The sequence below is a fragment of the Chiloscyllium plagiosum genome, chromosome 8 (assembly GCF_004010195.1).
Source record: "Chiloscyllium plagiosum isolate BGI_BamShark_2017 chromosome 8, ASM401019v2, whole genome shotgun sequence".
NCBI lineage: Eukaryota > Metazoa > Chordata > Chondrichthyes > Orectolobiformes > Hemiscylliidae > Chiloscyllium > Chiloscyllium plagiosum.
In genome coordinates this window covers 16,119,184-16,137,337 of record NC_057717.1, presented here as the reverse complement: position 1 = coordinate 16,137,337, position 18,154 = coordinate 16,119,184, and positions in this window count along the sequence as shown.

Sequence of the window (18,154 nt, the reverse complement as noted above, 5' to 3'; positions counted from 1 at the left end):
TTATTGATACACCAAAGATTCTTGTGTTCTTACAGGTTCGGTACTGAGACATCGTTTCACTGAGCAAGGATCTGTAACCGGAGATGAAGGGGAATACAGTTACCAGAGAAGCTAACAGAGAAAAACTGGGCTGTAGAGACTGGAGGATGTTACAGAGTTCGGTGGTTTGAGATCACTGTTGGTGGTTGTCAGGCTGAAAGATGTCAAGTAGAGTTACAGGATTATCAGTTCTGAAGGATTTACAGAGATCGGGAGGAATATAGGGGCTAGAAATTACACAGTAGTAGTTGGAGCTACAGATGTTTTTAGAAAAAGGGAGGGTTATAGGCACTGGAGAGTAGACAGATGGGATAATATTTGGAGCTACAGGAGTTTATAGAGAAAGGGAGGATTGGAGGGACTGGAGAGTACTCAGGTAGGGGTGGTAGTTGGAGCTGCAAGAGTTTATAGAGACTGGGAGGATTGTTGGCGCTGATAATTACACTGACATGGACAAGAGTTGGAGCTGCAGGAGTGAGTGAGATAGGGAGGTTTGAAGGGGCTGGATCAGTTCACACAGCCAGGGAGAAGTGTAGGGATTGGAGGACCCAGAGATGATGAGGGTTGTAGGGCTTCAGAAGTTCAGAGAGTTACTGAGGACTGTGAAGGCAGATTTACAGCATTCCCATCAGTTACAAAGAGACGTGGAGTGCTGTTCTGGAGGGGGTTACAAAAATCGAGAGGGTTGCAGATACTGGAAGATATTACAAAGACAGTGAGCTGTCGTATTTGAGGAGGTTACAGCGACAGGATGCGTTGAGGAGTTGGAGGCTGCTACATGTGTTAAACATGCTGCAAGGGATCAAAACCATACATTGATCAGGGGGATTGGAGGCTCTGGAGATAAAGAATGAGAATTGCAGTAATGAAGAATATCAGAGATGGGGAGTAACATATGTGTTAGAGCAGTTATAACATGAGATGGGCTGTATTCAATGGAGTCAGGGAAGATACAGGGAGATCTGAAGGGACTACAGGTGATCAAAAGAATAGTGAGGCTTCTCACTGTCGGATTGGGTCAGTTTACGCAGGCATGGGGTATTTTATGGAATTTTGCAACTTACAGAGATTAAGAGAGTTGTATAGAATTAAATAAAGAACAGAGATATGGAAGGCTGTAGTTAATGAAGACTTTTGTTGATGTCAGATGCTGAGGTTCTGGAAATTATATGGACCGGCAAGCTGGACAATCTGTCAGAGCTTACAGAGACAGGAACAGCAATACAGCCTGGAGACACAAACACAGATAGGGAGCATTGCACACACTGGAGGAGGTTTCTGCTTTAGGGATGGTTATAGGGGAGTATAACGTATCCACAGATAGGGGTGTAAGAGCTGGAGAAGGTTATGGAGATGATTAGATTGGTGGGGGATTCGGAGGAGCTTACATTGACAGGGCGGGCGATAGCGACGGGAGAATGTTACATAGATAGTAAGTCTTGTAGAAACTGATCGAGAGAGTCACAAGCATTGGAGCTGGTTCCACTTGAAGGGGTTGGGGCTGATTATGGATAGATGGATATATTTAGGGGCAGTAATATGGAACGCAGAGGGAGAGTTTATATTAGATTCCCTACAGCATGAGAACTGGTACTTCGGCCCAACAAGTCCACACCAACTCTCCGAAGAGTAATCCACCCAGACCCACTTCTCTCCGACAATGCACCTAACACGATGGACAATTTAGCATGGCCGATTCACCTGACCTGCACATCTTTGGATTGTGGGAGGAAACTGGAACACCTGGAGGAAACCCACGCAGACACAGGGAGAAGGTGCAAACTCCACACAGACAGATAGTCACCTAACGCTGGAATAGAACCTGGGTCCCTGGCACTGTGAGGCACCATCGCTCACCACTGAGCCACCGTGCTGTCCCAAATTGCAGAATTACACAAAGAGAGAGTGTTTGAGGTGCTGTGGGGACTGTAGGGAATGGATGAGCAAACAGAGATGTGGAGTGCTGCTGTGGCTTGAAAAGGGTCTGGAGGTGTTCATATCGGTAAGGGGGTCGGTAGGGTTGGGAGAAGGTTACTGTGGTCGTGTGGTGCTATAGCCAGGAGGCAGGAGTGTAATCGGACCTGCAGAAGGCTACAATGATATCATGTTTTCTTGGGGCTTGAGGAAAGTACACAGGTGGGTATTTTGCTCCAAGCTGGAGGATTTTACAGAGACGGGGTTACTGTAAGGATTGTGCAAAACTACAGAAATGGGAATTATTGTACTGAGTGCAGGATGAGATTATTGAGATTGGGCATGTTATCGACATTGGAGCAATTTACATACAGGGAGAGTCGTCAGCATCGGAGTAGGTTTCAAATATACAACGGGAATTTGGGAGGGGTGGAGGTTACAGAAATAGGAAAGTTTCTGGAATTACAAGCATTCACGACTTTGGCACAAACAAGTTAGACCGAAAGGCATGTTTCCGTGCTGTACGACTCTATCACATGAAAAGAGATAGCGTGAGGAGGGAATATAGAACAGAAAGATCCCAGGTTCCAATACCATCTCCTTGAGGGTGGCCTGCTTTCCCCTCTGTTGTACTGATACTCACTAAGACAGTACAGGCCTGGATTGATAACTGTCAACTTACGGTATTGTCATAGGAAGGCTCAGTACAGCAGAGATGAAAATTAACAAGAGGTGGGGTTTGAGCCTGGGACCATCATGCTCTGTGTTTACCCTTCAACACTGTATCTATGTCAGGTCTTCTGGACCAAAGTTCGATTCCTTAAATACACTCTGCTCTGTTCACTGTGAATGATCTTACCTCACTGCAGGATTTACTGAAGGCTCCAGATTTCACTCTCCATCTCTCGGGCTGACCAACTGTCTTCAGTGTGGTGATGGAAGAGACAGGAATTGGGAATTCCTGTTGAGTCAAGAGCATCCTGAGTATCTACAGGAGATAGAGAAACAGACAGAATGGGAAATTAGACTGATGCAGTGAGGGTTACACATGGAGAATGGCACTGAGTCCCACAGAGATCTGGAATATCCCAGTCTCCATCCCTGGTCTGTGTTGCCTCATCTCCCTGGAGTGGAGAATTCTGTTGGCTCAGGATCTGGAGTAGCTGCAAAAGGTGCAGTCACCGGCAGCAATTAAACCCTCACAGTGACAGATATCACATGGAGAGATACTGTGTGATATCACCAGAGTTCAGGAAATTATCAGGATCAAATCACGGTCAGGAAGAAGGTGCACTGGGATTAGTACTCAGGGATGAGGGAGCTATCAATGGACCAGGCAATGACCTCGCGTTACTCTCACTAGACTGTTCATTCTGAATTTAATGCCAGAGTCAGGGATACACATCTAACGGCTTAATAATACCCTTTCAGTAAGCCAATCTGTTATAGGCTGCCAGTCTGGCCTACATATGAATCCAGACCCAGGGCAATGGGATTGACGCTCAAATACCCACTGTAATGATCTGGCAAGCCACTCAGCTCTAAGGCTGGTCAGGGTGGGTATGCGTTGCTGGTCAGCCAGAGACAGCAAAAACCCATGAGTGATTTAAAATCAACACTGCTGGGAGCAGTGTCCTGGCCAATCATGTCGGTAGGTTTTTGGACAGGGCTTTAAACTGACATGGAGGATGCAGGGACATAGATCCGATAAAAGGAGCTTTCCGAATCCAAAGAGAAAATGTGAAGCCTCGGAACAGCATCGGAATGTGGCTGAAGACAAGCAGAAAGGAACAGGAAGGGACAGAGTTTAACTAAAACTGTACATCAATGAATCGGTTTGTGACAGGACATTGTGGGGAAGAAGAAATTATAATGTTGCTTTTTTTGGAATGGACAAAGTACCTACAATAAGGCAATAGACTTGTGACACAGAGATAAATGAGACTTAGTCACCAGACAGCCGTGATTACAGGTTGAACAAAAGGTGGAACATAAATATTCAACAGTAAACAACCTTACAGGATCTCAGGCAGAATGGAAAAGCAAGATGGGAACCCTGACACTAATGGATAACAAAGGCATTACAGAGAAAGCATTTGGCCTCAGATTATGCGGCTGATTCAGCCTGAATGCAAATTCTGGGTGCTATGTGTCAGAAACACAAGACTGTTGGGTGATGAAGCTGAGTGAATGAGTAATATCACACCGAGATCCTCCAAGAAATTATACCGGAATTCAAAGAGATTATGACATTTTAAAGTGACCATAAAGCACACCCGAGCATCAGTAACAAAGACCATTATATGATTTGAGAGAGAACTGACAAAGGTAAACAGGGAAAACAGACTGAAATGTCAGTCTGTAAATGAACAGTGGAAAACATTTAGAGCCAGAGAGACCTAGAGACGTAAAGCACATAAACGGACCCTTCGGTCCAACTCGTCCACGCCGACCAGATATCCTTTCCTAATCTCGTCCCATCTGCCAGCACTTGGCCCATATCCCAATAAACATTGTTTATTCATATACCAATCCAGATGCTTTTTGAATGCTGCAATTGTACCAGACTCCACCACTTCCTCTGGCAGTACATTCCAAACATAAACACACTCTGCGTGAAAAGGTTGCCCCTTAGGTCCCTTTTAAATCTTTCATCTCTCATCTTAAACCTACTCCCTCCATTTCTGGTCTCCACTACCCCAGGGAAAAGACCTTGTCTGTTTATCCTATCTATGCCCCTCATGATTTTATAAACCTCAAGAATGTCACCCTTTAGCCTCTGACGCTCCAGGGAAAACAGTCTCAGTCGTTTCAGCCTCTCCCGATAGCTCAAATCTTCCAATCCTGGCAACATCCTTGTAAAACTTTTCTAAACACTTTCACGTTTCACAACTTCCTTCCAATAGGAAAAAGACAAGAACTGCACGCAATATCTCAAAAGTGGCTTAATGAATGGCCTGTACAGCTGCAACATGACCTCCAAACTCCTATAATCAATGCTCTGACCAATAAAGGAAAGCATACCAAAAATCTTCTTCACTATCCACTTACCGAGGTAACAATTACGGGGGCATGGGCGTGGACATGGAATGGACGGTGGGTGTGGTGGGCGGGGAGCGGTGTTGAACGGGTTTGGGGACGGGCTGAGGGTGATGTAGGATGTGTCTGGGAGGTGAGGGCAGGCGGCGGGTGGAGGGTGGTGTCAGACGGTTTTGGGGGCAGGATTCGCTGTTGGGTCTGTTTGGGGGATGACGCTGAGAGGCGGGTGGGGCGGTGTTGGATGGGTTTGGAGACGAGCGGGGTGTGTATTTGGGGTTTGGCAGGGTGTGGAGGCTCGCTCATGGCTTGCTGCTGCCGACTCACCTGAACAGGGAGCAGACTGGACTGAAAACTCCGAGCTCCAGAGGAAAGGTATTGAATCGATTAACTGAATAATCAATTATCCGAACGAAATTGTGCCCGCCCATCTCGTTCAGATAATCGAGGTTCCTCTGTAAACCATCTGGACTATACCCTAGTGTTGTGTGAGTTTTACCTTCACCAAATCAACCCCTGCTCGATCCTGCTGAATGGCCCCAGTATTGGCCCAGTTCCAGTTTAAGACCTAAATCTGTCAACCTGTCTGAACTTTTTCCACAACTATGTTAAAACAAAGACAGTTGTGGTGACTGGACGCAATGTGCTCTCCGACTGATACTTCAGTCACTTGCCAGACCTTGTTTTCTGAGGAGAGATCCAGTGTGTTATCCACCTGAATAGCGTAGAGCCCTCTACGTCTTGATTGAGGAAACTTTCTTGGACACATTTTACAAATTCCACCCAGGGGAAGTTAAAATCTCCATCCAATACTACTCTATTATTTTTATCGGTACCTGCAAACTCACTAGACATTTTCTCCTCTCGTACCAACTGGCTATTTGAGGGTCTAGAACACGATCCCAGCAGACTGACCATCCCCTCTTTGCTTCTAGCTTTTAAATTTATGGCCTCATTTGATGACTGCTTAACAGAATTGTCTCGATGGACAGGTGTCATGTCCTTCCTAATCAAAAGGACAACTCCCCTCCTCACTTACTTGCCTTTCTGTCACGCCTGTAGTTTTTTTTTTATCCTGGAACACTGAGCTGCCGGTCCTGCACTTCTCTCAGCCATGTTTCTATTATGGCTATAATATCCCAGTCCCCAGAGCTAATCCATGCTCTGAGCTCGTCTGCCTTTACAGTCAGGCCTCGTGTGTTGAAATAAACTAGATATCATTCCCTCCCTCGACTGGAAATCCTGAATAATTAACTTGCTCTTGATGGCTGATGTATTTCCCCTGACTTTTCGATGGTCCCTCTCACACCCAGAGTCTCAACTCTCAACAGCATGGGGATGTGGCTGAAGACAAGCAGAAAGGAACAGGAAGGGACAGAGTTTAACTAAAACTGTACATCAGCGAAAAGATTTGTGACATAAAATTGTGGGAAAGAGTAAGTTATGAGTTTTTAATGGACAACGTCACTGTAATAAGATAGATGGATTTGTGACACAAAGATAAAAGAGGTTTAGGCACCAGGGAGACATGGATACAGGGTGAACAAAAATATTCAAGGTTCACAATCTTGCAGAAACTCAGGAAAAATGGGTAACACTAAAAATAATGGATAACAAAGGCATTACAGAAAAAGCATTTGGCTGCAGATCATGAAGTAGAGTCAGTTTGAATGTAAATTTCTACTTGCCAAGGACACAAGCAGCAGAACAGTTTGAGCCACTGAACAGTATTCCATTGCTCATCATTGCATTACACAGGGACTCATTGTAATTTTTTAACAAAGGCATTGTGATAATTTTGGAAAACTTCAATATTCGTATAATCTGGGACAACATACGGTCAACATTGATATTGGAATAGGACTTCGGTTATTTTTTTTTTCAGTGTTTCTTTGAAAAACACATTGTGTAACTGGCGAGGGACATAACTCTCGCAGAGCGACCGAGTGATGAAACTTAGTGAATGAGTCATGTCACCGGGAGAGATCCTTCGGGAAATTGTGATAAAGTGCAGTTTAAATAAATATAAAGTTTTAAAGTGATTCACAGAGGACAAGCTACAACTAGAAACAAAAATAGCCAATTGCATGTGTGTGAGAGGAGAAATGACCAAGGTAAACAGGCTAAACAGACTGAGACATGTGTCTGTAAATGGAGAGCAGAAAACATTTGAAGGAACAGTGTAAAACACTCAACAGAAGGACTTTCCATTGAAACAGTGTAAACCGCAGGAAGAAATCCCCACTGGTCCCGCACTCAGGACAAAAGGGATCATACTAGATTATGAGGCGGAGAAGATCCCCAAAAAGTACTTAAAATCCTGAAGTGAGAGAGTGTTTTAGGAGTAAATGTTAAATAGATTGCAAAGGGTATGCTAGCAGGAGGAGGGCAGTGGGAAGGGGAACCATGGTCAGGGTTTATTGACACAATAGGAACAGGGAGAGGTGAAGGTGCTGGAGGTGGTGAGAGTGTTACAGAGAGTGGTCATGGTCTGAATGGTGTTACAAAGCCAGTACGGATTGCTGCAGCTGGAGGGGTTTGCAGAGGTAGGGAGGGACATATGTATTTTCATTTATTCATTCATGGGATGTGGGTGTCACTGACTGGAACAACATTCTTTGACCCCATGCTAATTACTGAGAGGGTAGCTCAGAGTCAGCCATATTGCTGTGGGCCTGGAGTCAAATGTTGGCCAGACCAGGTTAGAATATTTAATGCCCTTCCATAAAGGAAGTAAATGAACTAGAGGAGTTCTTCCCACTGATCAAAAATGTTTTAATAGTGGCCCCATCAATGTCTTTTACAGAATCAACATGACATCCCAGCTCTTACTCTTAATGGTCTCCCCAATGAAGGTAACCACCCCAAACGACTGCTTCACCAGCCTGTTTACCTGTGACACCACATTCAAAGAACTGTGTACCTGCATCCCTGGGTCTCTGAATGATAACACAACCCAGTGCCCGAACATTAACTGTACAAGTCCCTCCCTGGTTTGTTTCACCAAAATGGAACACCTCACATTTATCTAATTAAACTCCATCTGCTATTCTTCAGCCCACTATCCCAGCAGTACTGTTCATCCTGGTGTATCATAGATAACTTCTTCACTGTCCACTTTACCACCAATTTCAGTGAAACGCAAAAACCTTACTTACCAGGAAACCAATACTCCCATCCAAACCATTTATTCAAATGACAAACAACAGTGGACCCACTCCACCGCTGGTCACATGCCTGCAGTCAGAAAAACAACATGTCTCCCATCACCCTCTGTCTCCTACCATCAATCAAATTTTGTATCCAGTTCACTAGCTCCTCCTGAATGCCATATCCTTTTACAATGATCTGAGCTTATTACCCAGTTTACCAGACAGAACATAGAACACAGAACAGATCAGCCCAAGACCCTTCGGCCATGATGCTATGCCAACTTTTTATCCTACTGTAAGATCAAACTAGCCTATATACCCTTCATTTTACTATTATCCATATGTCTTTCCAAGATTCTATTAAGTGTTCCGAATGTGTCTAATTTTACTACAACCATTGGTAGTCCATCCAACCACCTACCATTCTCTATCCTCTTATCCATCCTCCAATCACCTTAAAATTACACCCCCTTGTAATAGCCATTTATTTGACAGGATGAAAAGTCTTTGACGATTCACTCTCTCTGTGCCTCTAATCACCTTGTTCACCTCTACCAGGTCGCCCCGCCCCCTTCTTCACTCCAATGAGAAAAGCCTTAGCTCCCTCAATCTTTCTCCATAAGAAATGCCCTCCATTCCATGCAGCATCCTGGTAAATCTCCTGTGTACGCTCTCTAAAACTTGCACATCCTTCCTGTAAAGATGGGACGAGAACTGAACACAATATTTCAAGTGTGGTCTCACCAGGTCGCTATAAAGATGCAGTAAAACCACACGGCTCTTAAAATCAATCCCCTTGCTAAGGAAAGCCAACACAGCATATGACATTTTAGCAACCCTATCAATGTGCGTGGCAACTTTGAGGGATCTATGGACATGGACGCCATGATCTCACTGTTCCTCCACAATGCCAAATATTTTGCCTTTTAACGCTGTATTCTATATTCAGGTTCGAACTTCCAGAATGAATCACTTCACACTTTTCCAGATTGGACTCCACCTGCCACTTCCAGCCCAGCTCTGCATCCTGTCAATGTTCCATTGCAACCTACAACAGCCCTCCACATTACCCACCACTCCACCAACCTTCATGTGATTGGCAGACTTACTAACCAACTTTCCAACATCCACATCCAAGTCATTTGCAAGAATCACAAAGAGCAGAGTCCCAGAGCTGATTGTTACAGAACACCACAGGTCATTTTGCTCCAGGCTCAATACTGTCCATCTGCCGCCATACTCTGTCTTCTCTGGGCCATCCGATCCTGCATCCAGACAGACAGATTTCCCTCTATCCCAAACATCCTTCTTTTCTGAATGAGCCATCAACGTACTCTAACATATCCTCAAATAATTCAATAAGGTTCGTGAGGCATGACCTGCCCCTCACAAACCCATGCTGACTGTCTCTAATTTAACTATGGCTTTCCAGGTAGTCATAAATCCTTTCTTTACAGTCCTCGCCAATAATCTGCACACCACAAACATTAGACCAAACCTGTAATTTCCAGATATCTACCTCCGTATTATGGTCCAGACGCTACAAATCTTCTCTCCTCTGCCATGTTCCCCAGAAGGGTGCTGGAGGTTGGTGGGGTTTACAGAGTCAGGGAGGGATATCAGGACAGGAGGATTTTGCAGACAATAGGAGTGTTGCAATGCCAAAAGGAGGATTCAGTAATTGTGAGGTTTCATGGTGATGAAGGCATTTGAGGAGGGAGGGAGGATTGTAGAGAAATGAGAGGTTTCACAGTTTAGGTATTTTGTTAGGACTGCAAGAGGTTACTGAGTCAGGTTTAAGCACTGGCGGTTGTTACAAAAACATGGTTTTGGTTGCAATGCAGGAAGAGGATTCTGCAAGTTGGAGAGTATGGGGTCTGAACGAGGTTACACAAATGGGAAGAGTTGTCAGGAGTGGAGGTGTTTACAGAGACAACAATGGTCTGACCTGGAGCAGAGGACCCAGATTGGGAGGGATGTGGGGACTGGAGTTGATTTCACAGGGAAGGAGGACCATAGAGCCACAGGAGGTTACAGAAATGTGGAGAGCTGTAGGGTTGACGGGTTCATGGAGTTGGGAATGTTGGGAGGGATGGAGAAGTTTACAGGGATAAGGATGTTTGTAGGACAGGGCTAGACGATACAGACAGGGACTGTTTTAGGGAGCTGAGCAGATTACAGAGAAAAATAGGTTTGTATCATCTGGCGGAACAAACAGAGATATGGAGGGTCATCGTGACAGAAGATGTTGATAGATATAGGAAGGCTTAGGTTCTGGGGGTTATTTAGACATGGAGGCTGTGGAATCTGGATTGTGTTTTGAGAGATTGGGTAGCAAGTTTGGTGGGAGACAGTTTCACAGATAAGGGAGCATAGCACAAACAGAAGGAAGTTCCTGCGGTAGGGAGGGTTCGAGTGGATAGTGATGTTTACACAGATAGTGGGGTAAGAGCTGGAGAAGGTTATGGAGACGAGTAAATGTTTGGAGATACAGGAGGAGCTTACATTGACAGGGTGGGTGATAGTGACGGGAGGATGTTACATTGTTAATGAGTCTTGTAGGAACAGGATCGGGAGAGGCACAGGCATTGGAGTGGGATCTACAGATCGGGAGTGTTGCAGGGACCTGAGAGGATAACACAGATAGGGATGGTGGTAGGGTCTCCACACATTGATGGCGCTTTAGGGACTGGAAGAGCTTTAGTAGATAGGGAGGGTTGTAAGAGCTGCAGGAGCTTATGGAGACTTGAAGAGTTGGAGCAGTTCACAGAGGGAGGGTTCTCTGGCAGGAGTAGGTCACAGATAGTGAGGGCTGTGTGGCCTGAGAAAGTTAAAGAGAGGTGAGTTTTCGGGACTGGAGATATGACACTGATAGGGACAGTTGAAGAGAATGTAGCAAAAATGAATGGAGAGGATTATACAAATAGGGAGGTGAGTAGGGACTGAAGGTGAATAGACAAACATGGAGGGTTGTATTGTTAGACGGAGCTTAGAGGGATAGGGACTGGTGTAGTGATTTACACAGATAGGGAAGGTTGTGTTTTTGGTGAAGGTTACACTGATACAGACAGTGTTAAAGAGTGTTTAATGGACTACAGAGGAGCTCAGACAGAATGTATTATGGGGAGTGGAGGAGATTACAGACACTGAGATAGCTGTCGGTTTGAAAAGAGCTTCTACAGATCCTCAGTGCTGTAAGGCTGAAGGGAGGTTACAAAAATAAGGGTTTCCTACACTTAATGACTTTTTTGATGTAGAGAAAGTCTCAGAACGGGATTGTCAAAAGGAAGTATAAACAGTCCAGATGGGTTTACAGAGATATAAATGTTTTTTGGGGTTTCAGGATGGAACAGTGATTGGGAGTGATGTAACGAATGACAATAGTTATAGAGAGGGTTCTAAAAGCAGGAAGAGGTGACAGTCATATCGATCTTTGTAAGGACTGGAGAAGCTTACATCGCCAATGAATGTTTTAGAAACTGTTGGAGATTACACATATAAGGAGAGTATTGTGGATGAGGCCAGTTTCAAGAGACAGGGATGGTTGACAGGACTGGACAATAACCTGAATAGAATATCCACAGTGTGGAAACAGGACATTCGGCCCAACAAGTCCACACCAGCCCTTTAAAGAGCATCCTAACCAGACCCATCCCTCTCCCTGTCCAATAAACCCTGTATTCCTCATGGTGAACTCACCTAAACCACACTTGCCTGAATACTACAGTCAATTTATGATGGCCAATCACGTATAGTACAAATGTTGGACTATGGCAGGAAACCAGAGCACCCGAAGAAAGCCACTCAGTCGGGGGGAGAACATGCAAAGTCCAAACAGACAGTCGGCCAAGGCTGGAATTGAAGCCATGATCCAGGCACAGTGAGGCTGATTAAACAGAGCACTGCAGAGATTAGACTAGGTCACAAAGTTCACAAGGGTTTATTGGAACAGGAGGAAAATATAGTCAGGAACAGGAGAAGCTTACATAGATGGTGTCCATGAGATTGACTGGAGGAGGTTAACGCAATAGGGAGGGTTGTGCATTCTCTCGACAATTAGAGGTAGGGACGGTTGGGGAGACTGGATGAAGTTAGTCATACTCAGAGTTGTACACACTCTGAGTAATGGCAGATGGAGTTTACTTCTGATCACTGTGAGGTATGGCACTGTGGGAAGTCTCATAAGCGAAGGATATACATCATGAAGGGTAGGTCCTCCTGGAGAACTGAGTAACACCGGGACCTTGGTGGGCAGGTCCCTGGATGTCTGAAGGTGTCAGCACTGGTTGACAGGGTGGGTAAGGCACCTGAACTGGGAGCAGGAGGGGGGCCCACATCCTGATGGAGTGAATTGTTAGAGCTGCTTGAGAGGATATAATCTAATCTGGCACGGTGTTGCACCTTAAACAGTCATAAGGCCAGAAAGAAGATTGAGGTTGGTGCACAAGTTAAAGACAGCAATTTCAGCAGACAAGGCTGGCAAAAACATAGCAGGAAATGGGGGAGGGGGAACTGATGATGAAATTGCATTTATTTCAATGCAAGAGGCCTGACAGCTAAGGAAGATGAACTCAGGGCATGGATTGGGAACATGGGACTGGGATATTATAGTTGTTACAGAAACAAAGCTGATGGAGGGACAGGACTGGCAGTTCATTGTTTCAAGGTGGAGATGCTACAGGAAGCATCGAAGGGGAGGCAAGAGAGGACGTGTGGTTGTGGGTTTGCATTGCATGAATCATTACATCAGTACCTAGAGAGGATATTCCTGTGGGATCACCCAGCGACGCTATGTTAGTGGAACTGAGAAATCAGAATGGGTCATCACTCTGACACGATTGTCCTCCTGACCCCGAATAATCTGTGGCAGACTGAGGAACAAACATATCAGGAGATCTCAAATATCAATCATAATAATAGGGCTGTTATGGTTGGGGTTTTTAAACTTTCCAATCCTAGACTGGAACTGCCAGTGTTCAGTGTTTACAAGGGAGGAATTTGGTAATTGTGTTCCAGAATACTCCCAATCAATATGTAAATGGCCTGAAAAGAGAAAGAGGCAAAACCTGAACTCCCCTTGGGGAAACAAGGTAGGAAAAGGGACTGAGGTGTGAGTGGGAAAGCATTTTGCCAAAGTGACTCAATTAGTTTGAAAATAGCGATGGAAAAGGACAGGGCTGGTCCACAGGTTCAAGTTATAAAATGGGGCCAGACACTAATCTTGATAATATTAGCCAGGAACTCTCAAAAGGTGATTGGGGAGTCTATTTGCAGGGAAAGGGAAGTCTGGCAAGTGAGAATATTTTAAAAGTGAGATAAATTGAGCGATCACCACCAGCATGTTCCTGTTTGTGTGCAGGCCAATGCTGACAGCATTAGGAAACATTGGCTGTCTATTGAGGGTCTGGTCAAGGAAAAGGGGGCACATGTCAGGTATAGCCAGCTGGATCAAGGGAATCCCTGAGGATCACAGGGACTTTAGGAATACACTTTGGGTAGAAATCAGGAATGCAGAAAGGGTACATGAAATAGCCTCAGCAGAGAATGATAAGGATAATCCAAAAGTGATTGTATAAATATATATTTGTCTCGAGTAAAAGAGTAACTCGAGACAAAATAGTGTTCCTTAAAGATCAATGAGACCATTGATGTGTGGAACCACAGGATATGGCTAAAACCTTAAACACATTTTGTTACTCCAGAACTTATTGTGGACAAAGACTGGGGAACTCAGGGAACAGGAGTAATACGTTAGACCACATTTGGCGTTCTCTACAATTCCAGTATCCCCGCTATAGGAAGGATGTTGTGAAAGTTGAAAGCGTTCAGAAAAGATTAACAAGATGTTGCCAGGATTGTTGCTGAATAAGCTGGGGTTATTTTCCCTGGAGCATCGGAGACTGAGTGGTGACCTGACAGAGGTTTATATAAACATGAGGGGTATGGATTGGGAAAACAGTCAAGATATTTTCCCAGGGGCTCGAGAGTCCAAACCTAGAAATCATAGGTTTAAGGTTGAAGGGGAAAGGTTTAAACGGCACTGAAGGGATAGCTTTTTTTATGCACACGCTGATGTGTGTATGGAATGAGCTGAGAGAGAAAGTAGCAGATACTGATACAATGACAACATTTAAAAGGTAACTGGATGGGTATATGAATAATAAGGGTTTAGAGGTACATGGGCCAAATGCTGGTAAATGAGATGGATTTATTTAGATCTTCTGGTCAGCATAGATGAGTTGGACCAACGGGTCTGTTTCCATGCTGCCCATCTCTATGACGACCAACGGGTCTGTTTCCATGCTGCCCATCTCTATGACTTAAAAAGAGTGCATGGTTTAGAAGACGTGGTGCTGGAGATTTTACAACACAAAGGAATGGAAAGACCCAGGACCTGATTAAGTGTATCACAGGACATTGTGCGATGCTACGGTAGAAATTGTGGAGCCGCGAGCAAAGATGTTTGTACCATTGACAGCCATGTGTGATGTGCTGGAAAGGCTCGAGGCGGCATAATGGGCAGTGAAGGAGATTTTTTGAGATTATAAAGGGATCTTGATGAAATGGGTGAATGGGCTGAAAAACTGTAGATGGTATTCAACCTGAATAAATGCGAGGTAGTGCACTTGGTAAAACAAACAAGGGTAGAGTTTATACAATTAATGTTCGGTCCTCGGTTAGTGTTTTAGTGCAGAGGGACCTCCGGGTTCATGTAGATAAATTTTGAAGTTTGCATCACAGGATGGATAAGGCACTGCTTGGCATGCCTGACTATTGCTCAGTCCATTGAGTGGAGGATTTGGGACGTCATGTTTAGGTTGTTCAGACATTTATGAGGTCTCTTCTGCACTACTCTGTCGAGTTCTGGTCGCCCAGTTATAGGGAGGATATTATTAAGCTGCAGGGTGTTCAGCAGAGATTTACCAGGACATTGTTGGATATGGAAGGCTTGAGTTCTGAAAAATGGCTGGATAGGCTGAGTCTTTTTTCACTGGAGCCTGGAGTTTGAGATGTGATGTTATAAAAGTTTATTTTTAAAAATGCGATATAGATCGATTTAATGGTAGTTGCCTTTTCCGTAGGATGGAGGAGTCTCAAGAGGAGGGACCACATTTTTAAGGTTAGAAGAGAGAGACGTTCAAAAAAAAAAACACATGGGGGCAAATTGTTACACAGAGGATGTTTTAATTGTGGAATGAACTTCCTGAGGAAGGGTGGACGTTTACAACGTTTAAAAGACAGAGATACTAAATGAATATTTTGCATCAGTTTTTACTGTGGAAAAGGATATGGAAGATATAAAATGTAGGGAAATAGATGGTGACACCTTACAAAATGCCCATATTACAGAGGAGCAAGTGCTGGATGTCTTGAAATGCATAAAGGTGGATAAAAAAGGGATCTTGATGAAATGGGTGAATGGGCTGAAAAACTGTAGATGGTATTCAACCTGAATAAATGCGAGGTAGTGCACTTGGTAAAACAAACAAGGGTAGAGTTTATACAATTAATGTTCGGTCCTCGGTTCGTGTTTTAGTGCAGAGGGACCTCCGGGTTCATGTACATAAATCTTGAAGTTTGCATCACAGGATGGATAAGGCACTGCTTGGCATGCTTGACTATTGCTCAGTCCATTGAGTGGAGGATTTGGGACGTCATGTTTAGGTTGTTCAGACATTTATGAGGTCTCTTCTGCACTACTCTGTCGAGTTCTCGTCGCCCAGTTATAGGGAGGATATTATTAAGCTGCAGGGTGTTCAGCAGAGATTTACCAGGACATTGTTGGATATGGAAGGCTTGAGTTCTGAAAAATGGCTGGATAGGCTGAGTCTTTTTTAAACTGGAGCCTGGAGTTTGAGATGTGATGTTATAAAAGTTTATTTTTAACAATGCGATATAGATTGATTTAATGGTAGTTGCCTTTTCCGTAGGATGGGGGAGTCTCAAGAGGAGGGACCACATTTTTAAGGTTAGAAGAGAGAGATGTTCAAAAAAAACACATGGGGGCAAATTGTTACACAGAGGATGTTTTAATTGTGGAATGAACTTCCTGAGGAAGGGTGGATGTTTACAACGTTTAAAAGACAGAGATACTAAATGAATATTTTGCATCAGGTTTTACTGTGGAAAAGGATATGGAAGATATAAAATGTAGGGAAATAGATGGTGACACCTTACAAAATGTCCATATTACAGAGGAGCAAGTGCTGGATGTCTTGAAATGCATAAAGGTGGATAAATTCCCAGGACCTGATCAGGTGTACCCTCGAACTCTGTGGGAAGCTAGAGAAGTGATTACTGGGCCTTTTGTTGAAATATTTGTATCATCGATAGTCACAGGTGAGGTGCCGGAAGACTGGAAATCGGCTAACGTGGTGCCACTGTTTAAGAAGAGATGTAATGACAAGCCATGGAATTATAGAGCAGTGAGCCTGACGTCGGTGGTGGGCAAGTTGTTGGAGGGAATCCTGAGGGACAGGATGTACATGTATTTGAAAAAGCAAGGACTGATTAGAGATAGAGATTTGTGCGTGGGAGATCATGTCTCACAAAATTGATTGAGTTTTTTGAAGAAGTATCAACGAGGATTGAAGAGGGCTGAGCGGTAGATGTGATCTATATGAACTTCAGTAAGGCATTCGACAAGTTTCCCCATGGAAGCCTGATTAGCAAGATTCGATCTCACGGAATACAGGGAGAACTAGCTATTTGGATACAGAACGGGCTCAAAGGTAGAAGACAGAGGGTGGTGGTGGAGGTTTGCTTATCAGACTGGAGGTCTGTGATCAGTGGAGTGATACAAGGATTAGGCCTAAGAAAGGTGAATTGCCAAGTGTAAGGGAGTCCAAAACTCGAGAGTACAAACGGGACGTGAGAGAGCAAAGATTTAAAGAGGGAGCTGAGGGGCAACATTATCCACAGCGGATGGTGCACAGACCTCCAGGGGAACATGGGAGAAACAAAAACAATTACAACATGGAAAAGACATTTGGACAGGTACATGGAGGGGAGAAGGTTTGAAGAGCTAAGGGCCGAACGCAGGCAAAGGAGACTCATTCATCATAGGAAACATGGGCAGCATTGATGAGTTGTACCACAGGTTCTGTTTCCGTGCTGTATCACTCTGTGTCCAGTTAAAGAGGATTACAGTACCGAAATAAAGCATGTTGTAGAGACTGAAGCAATTTCCAGCGATAAGGATGGTAGTCTGGAATGCAGTACATTTCAAATATGTGGAGGACTATCGGGAAGGGAGGTAGTTACAGGGACAGGAACTATTATAGGAGTTAAAAATTACTGAAGACACTGGTGCACAGGCCATGCCAAAGGCACAGAGTTGCAGAGTAGTGAGTCTTAGCACAGTGATGGAGGGAGAACATAGAACAGAAAGATCCCAGGCAGCACTCACAACCTCTCGTCGGAGGCCTGCTGGCCCCTCTGTTGTCCTGATGCTCACTAAGACAGCACAGGCCTGGATTGATAACTATGAACCCCCCATGCTGTCTCAGTGCAACGTAAATTAAAGTAGAGCTGGTGATTGAGTCTGGGGTGTGTCTGCACTGTACTGTGCTCACCCTCCAGCACTGTATCTGTGTCATGTCCTGTTAGCGATGTTTGGAGCCCTCTCATTGCTCCCTGCTCTGTGCACTGAGTGATCGTTCCTCACTGCAGATTTTCAAAGACATTTTAGGAAGTGCTCAACAAAGGCATATTCCAGTGAAAAGGAAGGACTGTAAGAAAAGGCGGTGGACAAAACATAGGGAATTCTACACCAGTTAGTTTATTCTCTGTAGTTGGAAAGATGCTTGGGTCTATTATCAAGGAAGAAATAGCAGGGAATCTCGATGGAAATTGTCCTATTGGGCAAACAGAGCATGGATTCATGAAGGCTAGGTCATGCTTGACAAATCGTTTGGAACTCTATGAAGACATTTCGAGCAAGGTGGACAACGGGGCCCCAGTGGATGTGGTGTACCTGGATTTCCAAAAGGCCTTCAACAAGGTGCCACGCA